Below are 17672 nucleotides of genomic sequence, written 5' to 3'. Positions count from 1 at the left end.
CGGCGGCAGCGGGGCCGGCGGGAGCGCGGCCGGCCCAGCTCGGCTCGGCTCGGCTCGGCTCGGCTCGGCTCAGCCCGGCGCGGCCGCCGCAGGACGCGCAGCCCCGCAGGACTGCACCTCCCGGTGAGCGCCCGAGCCGCCGCTAGCGGGGCTCCCCGCGGGGCCCCGTCTCCATCCCCGCAGGCGGCTGCCCTTCCGCCGGGTCCCCGGCCCGGCGCACCCTGCGGGGAGGGCGGCGGCGCCGGTCCGCGGCCGCGAGGCTTTCCCTGGCGGGCGGGGGTCGCGGGGCCCTGCCCTGCCCGGCCCGGCCGGACCCCGCGGGTCCCCCCGGGCACGGCGGAGCGCGGCGCGGCTCGCTGCTCCCCGCGGGCTCGGGATGCTCCGTGCCCCGGCAGCGGCACCCAGGGCGGGCGGGGGGCCCGGCACGGAAAGGGGAAAGGGAAGGCGAGGGCACAGAACCCGTGAGAAAACAGCTGCGTACGGCGGGAGGGCTCCCCTGGCTGGCGATTGCAGGCGGCTGTGAGCGGTGTTGGTGGAGGCCTGGTGCTGCACTTCAGCTGCGCTGTTCAGTTTCCTGTTCTCAGCTGGTGCTGGTGATGCAGAAGCCAAGCCAATACCTCCTGCTTTGGTCTGGTACATCCTCAGCATCGCTTCCCTTACCGTGTTAAAGTAGTGTGGGGCTCCTCAGCCAGAGCTTTGCCTCTGCCTAGCTTGGCTTTTGCCTCCGTGGTTCTCCATCTCTGTTTATGAAATTAACAGAGAAGGAAATGATATGCAGAGAAACTGAACTGCTGTGGGAGATTTCCTAGTAATTTTGTAATCAGTAATGAATGTTCAGGCTTACCTATACTGGATTTTGCCCTCCAGTTCAAAGGCACAGTTGATGGGTATGGGCTCTTAAAGGGTCTTTGCTCTTACAGTTTGAAATAAGGGATTTGGTAAAGGTTGAAGGCCAACTGGTATAAAAGGAGGGTAATAGCAGAGTTATCTTCTGGAAGCTCTACAGTAGGAAGTTACCTATTGAATCCCGTTATAATCTGGTTATTGTGTTATGAATTGAATTGGCAGTTTTGCAGTGCTTGTTGCATTGTTTTTTTGTTGTAATTGTCTTTTCTGTAGTGTGAGTGTTGGGCAAATTCTGTCTGGGGGGCAGTTTGTCTTCTCTGACTGGAGTTACAAATGCAGACTTGGAGGTCAGTGATTCAAATGCTGGATCACAGCTCACCATACTGAAGCACATCATATGCAAAGAAGGATAATACTTGGATTTTGTCGTGTTTCTCATCCTTAGTGTTTGAAGCACTCCTCAAACATCACTGGTCTGACTGTACAGATAGGGAAACTGACAGAGGGGCAGGGAAAGAAAACTGTTATGGGTAGCTGATTCTGGGAATCAGTGTTCAGGTCTTCTGTTCTGCAGTCTGTGGCTCCTCCTGGACAATCCTGAGCGCAGAGGACAGTGATTCAGAGATCTGCAGATAAATGGAGACCTGAGTCAGTAAGTGTGCAGTGTTATTAGACAAGCTGACCTCTTGTAAAATACGTGTGGGAAAATGCAATAGAAGTGTTTTATTAGTCTTTCATTAGGCCTTTAGTCTTCTGAGGGATGACAGCCTCGGAGGCATACTGTACTGTGAGGTGTCTTGTGTGTCCAGACATAAAGTAAACTCAGATAAGTGGATAAAATTGGATATTTATGCCCAGAGGCAGTAAGCAAGCACAGCATGCAAATAAACACCAAGCAAATCAGTAGGTGTCCTGCTGGCAGCTGTGCTGTCATTGGGAAAGGAGAATGTCCTTATCTGGATTATTGTCAGAAGCAGGGAGGAATTCAGATTCTTGCCTGCCTTTTGTATGTTCATTCTTGCTGCCCCTACCAGCAGCTTGGGGGTCTCCAGGTGGTTCCCCTTGCCCTGTCTATGTGGTGTGGTGCTTAACAGCCAAGTTTGAGAGCAATTTATCCAATGCCCTGTGTCCCCCAGGAGCACTGAGCAGCAGCCCAGCTGTAGCTGCCTGTGTGTGCAGGTGCAGCTGCACAGGTGCCCCTGCTGCCCTGGGAATGCAGAGTCTTCTCTGGTTCTGTGCCCTGAGTGCTGGGCCTGGATTCAAACAGCTCAGGTGATGTCAGGATGTACCTCTGCTACTGCCTAGCCTCAGAAATTCAGGGGTTGTTAGGGTTCACAGGATTAGAGTTCACAACTGCTCTAAGGCCAGTTGGATCTGGTTCTTGGCTTCCGAGCTTTGTTTCATGAATTTTAGGATTGAGAGTCCATTCCAGAAACACTGGAATGTGTGTTTTGTGTGTTTCAATTACAAATTAAATTCCCTTCCTCTCTTACCCAAATGAAATCAGCTTTGTGGAAGTGTCTCAGCAAAGGCTGTTCAGTGGCAATATGTGTATGTGCTGTATGAACAGGGTAGCACTCACTGTTGTATCTCTATTGTAAAGATAGAGCCCAGTTGTATCTTTAAATCTTGCTGGGTTGGCTGTATACCATAAACTTCAAATCAAACTCTTTGGGGACTCTTTGAGCTTGAATAAATCTCCTTTGCTCTTGGCTTTGCCTTTGTCAAAAGGAGCAGGGAGGAGAAAGGAATAGATCTTGAGTAATTCTCAGGTTTCATGTAAGACCGCTCTCATCATTATTGTTTTCAAATACATTTGTATTCCTCCCTGCATGTTGCACCTTGTCCATCTGTCTGCACGACTTTTGTCCAAGCAGGCTTTTCCTGCAGTGCCTGTTCTTCTTCTGAAGTTCTTTTTAAGCTCTTAAGAGTTTTTCAGGTATGGTGATAAGTCTGAATCAAATAGTGAGGTGTCTTATCCCATTTGAAAGAATAAGTAACATAAAAGAGCTGGGTTCCATCAGAAGGAAAGCAGCTGGTGCTGATGTGTAGGGAGCTGTGAAAGTACAGGTAAGTATTGCAAAAATGACACATCAGGAGCAGTGAAGCTTAAAGACCAAGAATCCACCACACAGATAATTATCACAGTGGGCCCACTGCCTGTGGAAGGATGGATATGCTTTAAAAGTTATGTAATAGATTTATCTTTCCAGAGGCTGAAAACACCCTGTTCTTCTTACAGATGGATCTGCTTTCAGATTTCTCTTCTTTGTGTACAGAAGAGGTTGCCTTAGGGGTCAGAGCTGCTACCAAATGAAACTAGATAATTCTTCCAGCCACTATTCTGTGGCTTGAAACTACCTCTGTCCCCTCTTTGTTTTCTGAATGTTGTGGTCTGTTTTATCAGATCATGGTCCTGTTGCCTGAAATGACAGCTATGGTCCAGGAAAACAGAGAAAGTGATATTTCTTTAGCCATATGTTGTTTGTGCAAAAATAACAGTATTCTGGGGGTTTTCCAAAGCATACAAAACCAGAATATTGTTGTAAATTGTTTCTGTGGCTTTCAGGCTCTCTTCTGATCTGTGGGAGTAAGGTTCTCTACTGTAGCCTTGTTAGATTATTTGTTTTTTCTTTCATAAAATATTTTACTCTTCATTTTCCATATATACACAGTACTAGAAATTCAGCAGAAGAATGAGATAGGAACCTTGCTTATGTATTGCAACTCTTGGCTGTGTGGAAGAAGCTTGTGTCTTGCTGTCCAGCAGGGAAAATATTTTTGGAGGGTATGATTTTCTTTTTGAAAAAAAAATCTCACCTTTTGCAGCATGAAGTTTAGGTTCTTTTTTCCTAGTTTGTGCATTTGGAGTATTTTGAATTTTGTATGTGACAGCTTCTACAGCCATAAATTCTGTTGTGGAAATGGATGCATGTCCTAGCAAGGGCTGGACAGTCATGGAGTTATTTTCAGTTCTATCAGCACCAGCAAGGAGCTGGTCTCATTAAGTGCCTTTGTAAAGGGTTAGGGTTGGGCACCTGCAGTGTCCAGGACACAGGTCTGCCCTAGTGGTGAACTCAACTTTTATAAAATGATAAAGCTGTGCTGTCCTGTTGGATGTGAGACAGCACCAAAGTCACTCAGCTAAAAGTACTGCCTTTAGTAAGTGAATGCTGTCAGCTTGAAGAAATGTGAACTTAGTTTTTCACACTTAATTCCCCTTTGTAATGTCTTCTGCCATTGTTTCAGTGAACCTCTCTTAGTTTTGATGCTGGAGATACTTTATCTGTGTAGTGAGTGCTTGTATCAAACAAAGGCAGTGTGCTACAGAACTGTGGCAAGGTGCAAGGCACTGTGAAGGCAATAAAGCTTCAGACTTGGGGACTTTTCCATTTAGATTTCATGATTTTCCTGAAATGCAACTTGGCATTGGCAGGGAGTGTTTACCTTCTTGTGACTCTTGGGGAACTTGGCACTTTAAACACTAACATCTAGTTCTGCTGGTGTTTCTGGGGGATGTTCTGCAGCTTACTAAAGAATTCATGTAAAAAGTCAGTATGTCTCAAATACACTCCAGGTGACAAGATGAAGTGCCAAACTTATTGGTTTATCTGTGTAGCTGTAATTCTGAGAGTAGAAAAACCTTCTAAACCTCCAGCTTTCCCTTAATTCAAACACTTTAAAATGTTCCTTATTCCACCAGGAATTTCCCTTGCTGTCTTCAAACAAAGTTCAGTTTTACTTTTACAAATGAAAATATATTGCTCTGCAGCTGTTGTGCCCATATACAATTCTGTTTTACTTCGGATTGTTTTAGTAATGGCCTGAAAATGCCTGAAGTTTGAAACCTGAGTGAGTTCAAGTACCTTGAAAATTGGCTGGATAACAGCAAAGAAATTGGGCAGGAGCAGGCAGAGCATCCACTGTCCTGCTGGTGGTGAGGGAAGCTGGCAGGGATGAGGTGAGCTGAGCAGAGGTGCTGCCCTGCCCATGGTGCCAGGGCACAGCTCAGCCTGGGGCACACAGCCCACCTGTGGCTGGAATGTTTACAGGAAACCTGGGAAAGTGTTACCCACGAGGGTGGATTGCCAGCAGGAGGTTTTCTTTCTACTTGTTTGTTGGGGCATTGAGTTTTATTCAGGGCTTTTTTTTTTTTTTTTATCCCTTTCCCATTGTAACCTTGGTTTCATCACTGGTTTCTCACAGAACAGAACAGTGGGTGTTGGGAAAACACATAAATTAGTGATGATGTTTTTGTGGTGTCCTATTTTTGATGTTTGGCTCAATTTAAAGCATCCAGATTCCATCAGTAAGCCTTGCACTGGGCAAAGCACAGGGCAGCAAGTTCCTCATGGAATTTCTTCCCCAGTGCTGGCTTATTTCATGCTGGCTTTGTTGCCTGTACTCTTGATAAAAAATCACTCCTCCTTCTTTCCTCCCAGCAAATGAACAACCTTGCAGATTTTTTTTCACAAGAGATATGACATCTTGCCCTTCCAGGCCTTTTCCTTTCTGAATGAGGTAGTGCAGGAATACAGGCTTCAGAAGCCACTGAGGAAAACAGGAAAAGAAAATTAGTTTGCAGAGGAAGGAAAGAATAATATCACTCATTTGTATTTGTAACTCATCAAGCTCAATTTTGATTAAAGACTTTGAACATCACCACAGCAGCCAATTTTGGCTTCCTCTTTTAGCAAAAGATGAAGTGTGCAGAGGTTCTTGGCAGCATCTCTTGACAACAAACACAACTGAAATCAACTCATATGTATTAATTGGTCTGGCAATACTACATAAATGTGCATAAGTAACATAAATATCATGAAAATTAAGTATTTTAAATAAACTTGGTGTAACCTAATAGCAGTAATATTTTCTGTTTATATTATGTTTCCTCCCAATTTGTCTGTCAGGTTCCTTCTCAAATAATGGGAACCAGCCATCTTGTTCTTCTGTGTTAACTCTCTTTCCACATCTGTCATGAATTACACATTTTTTGCAAGGTTCTTGGTTCATATTGATGTTGTGATGTTCACAAAAAACCAAGGACACTGGGAGCAGGTTGGAGGGTAGTAAGTTTGTATTGAAGCATTTTTAACAGCTCTCACTGCATATATCTGATTATATAAATTATTGCCTCAGTGGGAATTAGAGAACATGAGAGGTAAAAAAGCAGTTAGAAACCAAACCAAACTGCTCTGGGCAGATTTCAGGCATAAAATGCTTTATGGCAACAGGCCAGAGGGTAATCCTGCCACAGGATGCTGTGGCCAGGCTATGAGCCATGACTGCTCCATCCTTAACAGCTGCATCACTTCAGGCAGAGCTGAGCACACTGACAGGGATGGGATTTACCTGTGTGGTCAATGCTGCAGGTGTGAGGGATGGGATTTACCTGTATGGACTGAGCTGCAGGTGTGAGGGATGGGATTTACCTGTATGAACTGAGCTGCAGGTGTAAGGGATGGGATTTACCTGTGTGGACTGAACTGCAGGTGTGAGGGATGGGATTTACCTGTGTGGACTGTGCTGCAGGTGTGAGGGATGGGACTTACCTGTATGGTCAATGCTGCAGGTGTGAGGGATGGGATTTACCTGTATGGTCAATGCAGCAGGTGTGAGGGATGGGATTTACCTGTATGAACTGAGCTGCAGGTGTGAGGGATGGGATTTACCTGTATAGTAAATGCTGCAGGTGTGAGGGATGGGATTTACCTGTATTGACTGAGCTGCAGGTGTAAGGGATGGGATTTACCTGTATAGTAAATGCTGCAGGTGTGAGGGATGGGATTTACCTGTGTGGACTGTGCTGCAGGTGTGAGGGATGGGATTTACCTGTATGAACTGAGCTGCCACTCACTGTTGTGTTCTCCCCTCTCAGCTCCAGTATAAAGCAAGCCTTGTTTTTTGCTCCACAGCTATTGCTGCAATGCAGCTTCCTGGAGAGAGAAATAGGATTACACAATCAGAGTGTGCTGGTGGAGGTAGGAAAGCAGAGGATGAGCTGGGCTCGGATGAACTCCACATTCCTTGTTTGCAGGGTGGTTTTACCAGGTAATGGATCTACAGGGGAGCAGATCTTTGTTCTGTGGTTTGGGCACTGGGTTGGAAGGGGCTGCTGGAGTGATGCTTCTGCCTTGGCTGCTGTGAAAAGCTGGTGAAGCAAAACATAGAAAGAGCTGGTGTCACAAAGGGAGGGGGTAGAGGCAAGTGGAAACAATGACCAGCAGTGCTGGGGGCTGGATTCATCTTGTAGGGCCTTTGGGAAGGACTTTACTGATTGCAGCAACAATTTGTGCATTGCAGTAACTATCACTGACAAATCTTGTGCTTTTCTTCTTTTAATAGTGAAATTCAAATGCCATTTCCTTTTAGCAGTAACAGGAGACTGCTTGCCTAATTTCTCATCAGTATTTTTTCTTTCCCTTAGCCAGGAAAGTGGTTGGAAAACACCTCTTGTGTCTGATGCAGGCTGTAGGATTCCGGCTGTTTTATTAATAAAATTTGGACCATTCTCTGATTGTGTATCAGTTTAGAGTTCATTGTTTTGCTTCTCTGTAGATTTGGTGTAGTGGGACTTGGTTCAATCAAAATGGTAGGAGTGGCTAATGGCCATGGGTTCCATGGGTAGGTGATGTTTGAGCCACCCGTGGTGGCTGCTCAGGGTGGACTTCTTGTTCCTTGCACTGCTTGGTGGTTTCCTTCCACTGGTTTGCTCTGAGCTGAACTTGTGACTCCACTGGACACTAAGAAGGGTTTGGTGATTTTTCTTCCCCAAACTAGGAATCTCTGTGTGTGGATAGGAGACTGAGTGGTGGGAACAGGGGGCAGGAAAGCTAGGTCAGAGTGGGGCTCTTCAGAAAAGAGGCTCAGAATGTGCTGCTACCCTGCAAACCCAAGGCTGGTTGCATCATTTTGGGATGCAACATATGCATAAAGTATCTTTTTTTTTTGTTTTGTTTTGTTTTCCCCAGAAAATATGCAGAGAAAATGAGCTTCCAGAGTGTTCTAATAAATGATGGGAAATGGCTCACAGCTTCACTTTTGTTGTCCAAAACGGAAAAGAGAGGAGAAAGGAGCTGTTTGTTATATCTGGTCAAAATCCACATGCAGCCTTGCATAACTGATCCTCTGCTCTGGCTGGTGAGCAAGATTAGCAGGCTTACAGCCACATTCCTCTCATCTCTTGTGAAACTCCAACCTCTGAATATCTTGTATTTATTGTCACTAGTTAACAGCAAAGAGGGAAAAAAAGGGGCAGCTTAAGATGATGCTGACACTAACAAAGCATGTGATGTTTCCTCTGTGAAGAATTACCTGATTACTGATAAATCCTGCAATTGCATCCATTTGGTGAAACTTTGATTTTATGAAGGAGAAGGGAAATTTGCTGTTATTCTTTTCCTGAGATTCTGTGACAGTGTCCTCTTGAGAGAGGTTAAATACCAGTGAGGGTAGCACTCTGAATGGAACCACTCACTGTCTCATTGTGCTAATGCTGTTTATTTTTATCAGCTACCCTGAGGAAGATAAACATCTCCCACAAGAAGTTTTTGTTAAATAAATTAACAAGTAGTGCATGCTAGCTACTGGCTCTTTGTTCCATACTGATTGTAGTTATCCTGGGTTTGTTTTCCCACTGTTTATGTAGCCTCTCAACACCACAGTTATACAAGGCATCCTTCATCAGTTTCTTGATTCCAGGTCTCTGTTCTCTTACCCCCCCCAGCAAGTAATCTGGACTTGCTCAACTTCTATTAGAACTTCTATAAAGATTTGTCCAAATCTTTGTGGAAGTTTTTGCAAAACTGGTCAGCACTTAACTACCTAAATGTGGTGCATAAAATCTCCACTTGGATGTGCCAGACTGAAGAGCAGAGCCCAGTTTCTTATGGGTGTCAGTTTTACCATGAGAGTTGAGGGTGCAATAGAGATGTACCTTGGTGAGCCTTCCCCAGTGAGTTTAGCCAGTAGCACACTTAGTAAGGTCCAATTTATGTCCTCAAATTTGTATCCAGGCATTTAGTACCTGTGTGATAAATCAGCAGATTCATTAGTTTGGTTAAACAGGCAATGTATAAAGAGTAAATGAGCACAGTTCATGCAGCAGCCTTGTGGGTTTTTCCCTAGTGGGTAACTTTCAGGTTTTGATCACCAGAGAGTCTTCCAGTTCCCCGTTTTTCTACCTTGCTTTTAATTCAGCAGAGTTTTTTGGCTCATTCCCAACTCTAGTTTTGTGAATGGGCCCAGTGAAGTAAAAGGGACCACTCCAGGAACACGTATCTTGCTGAATCAGATTGGCACTAGTTTCTTTCTCCATCTGGAGCCCAAAAATAATGTTCTAAACATACTAGGGAATTTAGTAACAGAATCTTTTTAACACTGTGTACATAACTGTGTTTCCTGAGCTGTTTTGAACGCTCCACAACTGCTGTTCCTTTTTACCTATTGCCTGAACAAACAGAAAATAATAGGACTTTTGAATAGTAGAATTTCATTGTAATTGTGCTAAATTCCTAAATCCCTTTCCTTCTGAATGTGGAGTTCTCATGTTTAATGGGAATTAAAGCAGTTGACATCTGAAGAGCAGAGGGGGGTGACTGCCCTGTCCTGGGTCAGTGTGAGTTACAGCAGTTACTGATTAGTGAGTAGTGCAGGTGCACTTCAGGTGTGCCCTGCACACATGCAACCTCTGACTTTTCAAGCTCAACATCTGCCCACCAAATGGAATCCCTGCAGTTAGTGGTATTGATTGTGCTGAATTCCACTCTGTTCATGGGCCTTTTAACTTCTCTCACAAAGGAAAAAACTGCCTCTGTACACGGAGTGGGACGTTATTGGATGTGCTAGGGTAGGAAGCAGCCTTCTGGCCAGCCACAAGTTAGAAAGCTGCAGTGTGCTGGCTTTTCCACAAAGCTATGCAATCCCAGTTGTCCTTTTTATTTTGTTTTGCCCTTCATGGTAATCTCCTTTGACCAAATAAGATCCTTATCCTACTGTCTGCAAATAGTTTGCTCAGATTTTTGTAATTAACTTGGAGTCGACATTTGTATAGTCTTACTTTGCTTCCTTCCAACTTCATTGAAATACTCATTAATATATTTTAAGGTGAGCCTAATACTGATATGACACTCCAGCTTGTGCTATATTCCTTCTCCAAATACAACAAACCCTTAAGAGAGGTGTTGATAGCCCTCTTCATGCAGGTTTGGGGTCCTGAGACCCTGCTGTCGAGTCTTGTTTTTTGAAGGAGGACTAAGACTTGGTGCTGAGTATCCTGCATGCTTTGCTCTCTGCTTTGTGGTACTGATGTGTTTTGTTCCCATTTCTTGCAGATGTGTATGACATTTAGGATTTTGACATCTTGTCTCTACCCTGGAGCTGCTATTTCTGAATATTGAATTCTCCTCAAGTGCTGTAAATGTTTTATTTGAAATGCTCTGTTTTTCTTAACAAAATGTAGCAGATGCTTTCTAGGGTATGAGGCAGGGGTAGAGTTGCTTCTGGAGGACTTTGCCATCATTTGCAGTGAAATGCATTGGTAGCACAGTAAACCTTCCAATATTTTCCATAAAAACAAAATATCTTTGATACTAACCATGTGCTTTTACTTGGTGTTGTGGAACAGCCTGGCCAGAATCTGGTCCCTGTTTTGCATTGTTATTTCAGACTGATATTTGTAGCATTGATACAGATAAATGCTAACAGTTGATTCTACTGAAGCTGGAGATTACTTCCTAGCAGTAAAGGATTGTGTAATGAGTGAAACTTCCTTTGAAACTGAAAATCAGGGCAGAATGTGAACTTAGTGCAGGTGGTTGGCCACATCTTTTCCAAAGACAGATTGTTCAGATAGATTTTGTTACCACTGTTCTCTTGATTAAAACAAATGCAAGTCCATGGGGTTTTTGTTACAGCTCCCACTTTTGTGAACTGCACATTTTTAATGCATCTAAAATAAATTTTTAATAGTTACTGAAACTATTTCAAATCACTGTCATCACTTCTATGTTTTTTGCCCTGCAACAGGACTTAAATAGTCATTGTCATCCTCTTTGTGCATCCAGCCTGCCAGGCAGAGTAATGGTGGGTGTGGAGGGATGAAAGCAGCCATACAGAACAGCAAGAATTTAGGCTCTACCCAGGGAGTGGCAGTTTGGTGTTAAGCCATTTGATGCAAGGGTTAAAGCAAAAGAAATCCACTACAAATAAAAGTCTACAACAGAAATGTTGTCTCTCTGCAGGATGGGTTTCCAAGCAGTTGGACATGACATGACTCAGCATGGTGCTGACTGGAGTCTCTAGATGGTGTTGCCATGTATAACTTGTTAGCACATGTAAAACTTTGCAGCACAAAGTACTTTTCATCCAGCATCATTTTGTTTAATGAGTTCAGCCTCACATCATCCAAGGCAGCACTCAGCAGAGGCAGAAGAACCTCAGTCTTCCTTAGGAGCTATAATCCTAATTATTACTACACTAAATAAATCTAGCAATAAATCACTGACACAGTGAATTGCTCTTGAATTCAGTCTTTTATACATGGTGAGTCTAAGCACCTATAGCTTTTCTCAGTCCTTGTCCCTCTGCTTTGTGATGTGTACCTGCCCTAACCTTCTGTCTGAATAGGATTGTGGCACTTTCTGTGGTAGATTATCTGGCTGACAGGTTCAGTTTATAGCCACCAGTTTGTTTTAATGACTGGTAACCAGTACAGGCCAGTTCACAGTCTGTGTATGTAATTAATAACAGATTATTTTAAATTATGAAGAAGGTGAGGAATGAGGTTCAGCTCTTATTTTGAATCAAATCAACTGCTTATTATGGGATCTGTCTTACAGATGACTGTGGTCTGGGCTCCTTTCTTGGCAGTTGCTCACAGTACTCACATGAGATTCCAGGCTACAGTCTCCAGCAAAGGAGAAGGGGACCAGAACAGGATCAACCACGATGGATTCTCTTCCTTGTTGGTGTTAGTGACATTTTGATTTGCAGTTTGTCTGGATGCTGATCAATTGTCCATTTTGTGTAGAAAAGCTCTGGATAACAACATGGTGACTTTAAAACTTGTACTCCTGCAAAGGGTGTAAATGTGTTGTGTGGATGCTGGTGTGGATCTGTTGGTGTGTAAATGACCTGGGCCAGGTAGTGTTAGAATGCAGAGTGTGTCTGCTCTTGTCCTCGCTGTTCCTGTGTTAGCACAGTGACCATCACACCACCCACCCCGACTGAACTGCTGCTGTGGCTGCTCTGAGAGAAGGAAGTGTGGTTCTGCAGGAGCAGCACAAACTGGAGTCACTCAGTTTCCAGGGACCTTATCTGCCTCCTGTAAGCGTCACATCTTCCATCTTTGTCCCTTGCTGCTGCTGTCAGGCCCTTTCCTGCGCCCAGGAACCAGCAGCACAAGCTGGGGCTCTCTCTGGCTGCTCCCTCATCGCCCCCCTCGCAGACAGGGTGCAACACCTCAGTCTGAGCCCTGTGCTGAGGAGCCATCCTGCCCAAGTGTTGCTGAGCCTGCACACACGGCTGAGCCTGCAGAGCCTAAAGCAGGACCCAGCTCAGACTGAGCCTGGCTCCCTGCTGCTGTGCAGCCCTGCTGCTGGGGGCACAGCTCCCCTGCTCTGCCCCAGCCCTTCTAATGCCCTGATTACTGGAGTGGGTAAGTCACCACCTCGCTTGTAATAATTACAGATTTCCTCTGCGATTTTTCAGTCGTCGGTTGCCGCAGCAACCGTGCAGTGGCTGTGCCGAAATGCTGTCACAGGGGTTTAAATCTGAAGCGGCTCAGCCTCTCTGTGCGCTCTGGCGCATCTTCCCTCTTGCCCCCGGCACCATGGCAACCTGGCGGTGGCAGCCCGGCCCGGCCGTGCACCCGGTGCTGCTGTTCCTGCATCCCTGTGCCTGAGGGGATGCTGCTGGCGCTGTGGGGGCATCCACATGCCCCGTTCCCTTCGGCAGCAGTGTGCAGCGGGAGGTGCTGCGAGCCAAACCAGGGGCATTTGTGACAGTCTGTGCCTGGGTGTCACCCTCAGGATATTTGCAAACCAGAGTAAAAACAAGAGGTTTAGGGGCAAAACCTGTTCTTCAACTTCCACAATTGTTGGGAAGTAAGGAGCCATTTCAAACAACGCAGTGTGGCTCTGCGTCTCGGAATCTGTTTTCAGGAATCTGCCGAGGAGCTTTCGGATGAGCTCGGACATTGCAGAGCCTGATGCTGCCGGTCTGGGCGAGCCGCGCGTTGCTCTCTGCTGGCCGTGGCTGAGCACAGGCTGCGCTGCCAGGAGCTGGTTGATTAACCTTCATTAAGTGGGGCATCCCCCGAGCCGAGCGGAGCCGCAGCGCGGGGCTGGCTCTGGGTGATGCTGTCCCCGCTGCGCGGCTGCTGGAAGGCGCTGGCAGCATGGCACTCCTCAGCAGCACAGCCAGCAGCAGCCTGCGCTGAGCGGGGAGCAGCACTTCCGACCCGGGAGCTGCTGCATTGGCATCCGAGTGCTGTAAGTGCTCTGAGCGGCTCTGCCGTGTGCCCGCGGGCGGTGGGTGCGCGCAGTTTGTGTTTGGGCAGATACGTGTGTGTGTGTGTGTGTATTGTTACCGTGTCCCTGCCGTGGATATCCTTGCCTGCAGGGATAGCTGCTCCTGGTTTGTTTTCTGGACTTCCTGTAAAAACCATCTCCTGCATGGCTCTGCTCTTCCATGTCCTCAGCTGGAGTGGGGGTCACCTTGAGAAACCAGAGCTCTCGCCCTGGCTTAAGATGTTTCCCTCGGTTTGGTGCAGGATGTCTCCAAATGAGCTATTTTATGCCTTATGACACAGGAAAATAAATTGTGCTTTTATTTGATGCTGTTTATTTTCCTGATCTCTGAGGAGGCAGCAGTAAGATGCAAGGAATAAAATCTTACAAGGAATGTAACTGGATTTCCTTGGAAATGCTACTTGAGGGTATTTTGCAATGCTTCATTTTTTTCAGAACTACATAGTGCTTGTGGAGCAACTAATCTGAAAAGCATGGCTGTGCCATAATTTGTTTAATCCATTGTGAGCTGGGCTGTTTTGGTCTGGGAAATGTGTGGAAATGAACAGGCATGGTTTGAGTATGTTGTTGCCATCTGCATTTAAAATAATGGATTTAAAATTGGCTTAAAGAGATGTTTTTACCTCACTGGTAAAGTTCACTGAAATATCAATGTGCAGATTTCTTCAGGGAGAACTATTAAAAAATTCCTAAAAAAATTTAAATTTTTTAGCTAATGTAAGTTTAGTTGGGCTTGTTTTTTATGTACCATTATGCCATTTACGTAGATATTGTTGGCTTTGCATCTGGAACTTGCCAGTTTTCTAGCAGATGCTTTTTCAGTTCCATTTTTTCTTTTCCTGAGACAATGTACTTCTTTCGCAGGGGAGGATCAGCTCATCTCATCCCACCTTAGCTGTGCCAATAGTTCTTGGATCAAAACTGAGCTGCTCAGAAGTTTAGTGGGTCACCTGGATCCTAGTGTGCCATAATCACAGCATTCCTACCTGCTCTTACACATTGGTGTAGGGACCAGGAGTCTTTCCTTGGCCCAATATTTTTTGGAGAGAGGATAAACAGAGACAAGGGCAAAAATATTTTATTTTAAGAGAAAAGAAAATCATACATTCAAATCCAGCCACCAAACCCTGCTAAGAGGGCACCTGAGGAGGAGAACCTGGACACATGAGTATAGTGAGACTTTAGACTGTAATTGAGTTTTAAAACTTGATGGAAGGACTGAAACTGTTCTGGCTTCAGTGCTGTTTCAGCCCTGAGCTGAGTGCAGGTCCATGAAGCAGGTAGGGATTGTCATGTCCTGATGGATACTGGACAGTACTTCCAAGCTGTAGGTGTGAGATGTTCACCTTGTGCAGTGCAGCCTGGTTTGTGCTTTTGCTGCAGTGCTCACAGCAGACTGACTTGAATGCCAGCTGCATGTGGAGGGAGAGAAGGGAGCTGTGCAAAAAAAACAGTATTATGCTTTTGTGTGCAGTATTTGCTGTTTTGTCAAGGCTTGAAGGACAAAACCAGTCTCTCCATTTCTATTCTTCTGAAGACTCATGGGACTGTCCAGCGCTGTTGGTGTCAATAAATAAATAGGCAGCCCTGAATAACTGACACTTGAGCTTTACTTGTAACTATGACAACTGTGTCCTTGACAACTTAAGTACAATCATGGAGTTTTCAATTACATCCTGTTCTGCACAAAGCCATTAAGATTATTAGAGGCATAAACAGCCTGTCAGTTTGAGAAGTGATTTTTGGCAAAATGCATGTAGATGGTTTCCATGTTTCCCTGTGCAGGTGAGTTCCTGGTGTTCTGGTGGGAATTGCCCTGGTGAGCTCTGCAGGCACAGGCTCAGCAGGCCCTGGGCACAGCCACACTTTGCTCTTTCTGCAAAGCTGCTGCCCATGGAATTGAGCCACGTTTCAAAGTGCTCAGGGCTCTCTTTTGGCTGGGTCCTGCAGAGCCAGCACACCTCTTTCAGAGTGTCCATCTCTGTCCTGAGCCTGCTGTGTGGGCTCCTTGGAGCCACCTGCACTTTTGGAGTACGAGGCTGTAGCTTTTGATTGACCAAGGTGGGGAATGAGCAGCTTCTCTTTCCTTGCTGTGCCCTCTCATCAGGATGTGCCAGGTACTGTTCTTCTCAAAGCTGAGGGTTCCAGCTCTAGTTTGTGCTGGGTTTGTAGAGACACTTGATGAAAAAATCTAATGCCAGCCTCTTATGAACACTAGATGTAAATTTTCATGCAACTTTCTTTTAACAGGACTTTCCAATTCTATTATATTTCATTTGAGAAAACCTTTGCCTAGCTATGACTAAATTTGTAAATTCTTGGTGTTATTCTCACAGACTTCTCATGCAAATGCTGTTTTAAGCTAATACAAATTTGTTTCAGAACTATACTTTGTGATAAAACCCCAGCTGAAGTAGAAGGATCTATTGTGTTTCATTGTGTGTACTCAGGCTTTCATAAATGCATAGTCTATGCTGAACTTCTAACTCTGCTCCTGGGACCAAATGAACTGCAGTTAAATACATCAATATGCTGCCAGGCCTCTTTATTTACATTGTTGTTTACTACATTTAAATGGCTAAAGCAGCATGTCAGGATTTCTAACGTCACCCTGTGCTCTGTCAATAACTAGTGAACTCATTCAGTTGTTTCCTGCTTTGATCTGCTGGATGTGGACTCCCCAAAGGAGAGTGGGGCTGTGCATTTTCAAATAGTAAGTGCTGTGTTCTTTGGATCTTTTTAGGCAGATACCATGATAATATTACATTGCCTGATTCTTCCTCAAATGCAGACTAAGGAAGGACATGATTTTGTTTAACAGATGACAGCTTTGACAGTCTTCTACCTTGCCCACACTTATATTTCTTTGTAAAATTGTGGTGCTGTTCCAGACTCTGGGATCTCCTTGGGCTGTTCATAAAGGTAAAATACCTGAGCTAAATCACCTATGTCATTAAAGGTGCTTATTCATGAGCACTACAAACCAGGAGATTTGTGCCCTTTTAACAAGTCTGGGATGGACCTGGGTCCTGCCTGACTTTTCAACCTTGTCCTTTTTAGTCTCAGGGACCACTTGGTTCCTCAATTTGCGCTTCCTTCCCCTGTTAAGAGGCAGATGCAGAAGGAGCAGTGTCAAAGGATGTGAAATAACCTTGGAGGGACTCCCTCCTTGCAGCCTGGCTGTGCCTGCTCACCTGGGGGTGCCAGGGCAGGCTGGCTGTGGGGAGGGAGGGTTGGTGTTTGGGCACAGTGCTGCTGCTGCCCTGAGCTCTGAGAGAGGGACAGTGTATGAGCCTAGTGCTGGCTTCACATCCAGGTGGACCCATGCAAACAGGACTAAGAGATAGTTAGAGATGCTTGAAATTTCACAATTAGCACTTAGCATGACTTATACCCTTGCTGTGCAGCCTAGAAAAGTCAAGCAAAGGAAAAGCTTGCCTTTAGGTCTCTCCCCGCTGCCCAGCTCCCCAAATCCACTTTTTGGAAGCCTTGTGAAGTAATTGCCCAATGCAGCTTGTGCTGCTGTTTCTAAACCACTTAATTGTTCCTGGTTAAATGGGTTTGGAGCAGCTGAGGGACAGATGAATGTGCCCATGAATTTCAAACAGGTTTCTGTGTCTTTGGCAGAGTTGCAAGAAAGAGATGGAAATTTGCAGAGCTGACTTCTCCCAAATTTGCAGAGCTGGCTTCTCCCAAATTTTGCAGAGCTGACTTGTCCTCCCATGCTGCTGGGTCTCAGTTTTGCTTTTACCTTTGCAGCTCCCCAGAGGATGTTTTCCAGGGCAGCTTCTGTGAGCATGACGATGTCATGCTGCATTAGCTTCTCTGCTAGGGAGTGAGATTGCTGCTCAAACTAGTTTGTCTGTTTTCACTCTGATTTCTGGATCAAGCCCCCTCTTTCTGAAACTTTTTCCAGGGTTCCCCCTCTAGAAATACAATTTTGTTTGCTCATGGAAACAATACTTCTTTCTGTGTTCCCAGTAGGCTGCTGCTGCTGAGTGACTGTTGTCTCTAGTAGCTAATTGTGTCTATCAGAAATTTACCTGCTACTGTTTAAAAAAATACATCCAATTTCACAGCATGCATTTAAAAATCCACATATCCTTGTGTTCTGTGTGTGTGATATACTGGACTGAACTTCCTCTTTGAAAATGAAAATAAATTGTCTTACTAGAAGAATGTGGCTGTGACTTAAACACATGCAGTGGCAAACACAGTTTATGTAATGCAAAATTACAGACAAAATTATGCAAACGTATTTGGAAAATGAAGGCACTGAGATTCTCTTCAGAATAG

The 17672-nt window shown here is 45.2% G+C and overlaps 1 protein-coding gene across 4 annotated transcripts in view; it reads left to right on the top strand.

Annotated features, from left to right (window-relative positions):
• The window catches only part of ABAT (4-aminobutyrate aminotransferase), a 46670-nt gene continuing 28998 nt past the window's right edge, over window positions 1-17672 (top strand). The window contains exon 1 of one of the 4 annotated variants that reach the window (XM_056503699.1): window positions 1-123. The gene's annotated coding sequence lies outside the window, so the exon portion shown is untranslated. Of the gene's footprint in view, window positions 124-6765; window positions 6898-12624; window positions 13338-16007; window positions 16090-17672 lie in introns of those variants that run through there. The other 3 variants (XM_056503697.1, XM_056503700.1, XM_056503698.1) reach the window with 3 other exon arrangements.

This window comes from Oenanthe melanoleuca, chromosome 14 (assembly GCF_029582105.1).
Source record: "Oenanthe melanoleuca isolate GR-GAL-2019-014 chromosome 14, OMel1.0, whole genome shotgun sequence".
In the NCBI taxonomy this organism is placed as follows: domain Eukaryota; kingdom Metazoa; phylum Chordata; class Aves; order Passeriformes; family Muscicapidae; genus Oenanthe; species Oenanthe melanoleuca.
The sequence above is the reverse complement of the archived record's forward strand: the minus strand, read 5'-3'. Positions and strand labels throughout refer to the sequence as shown.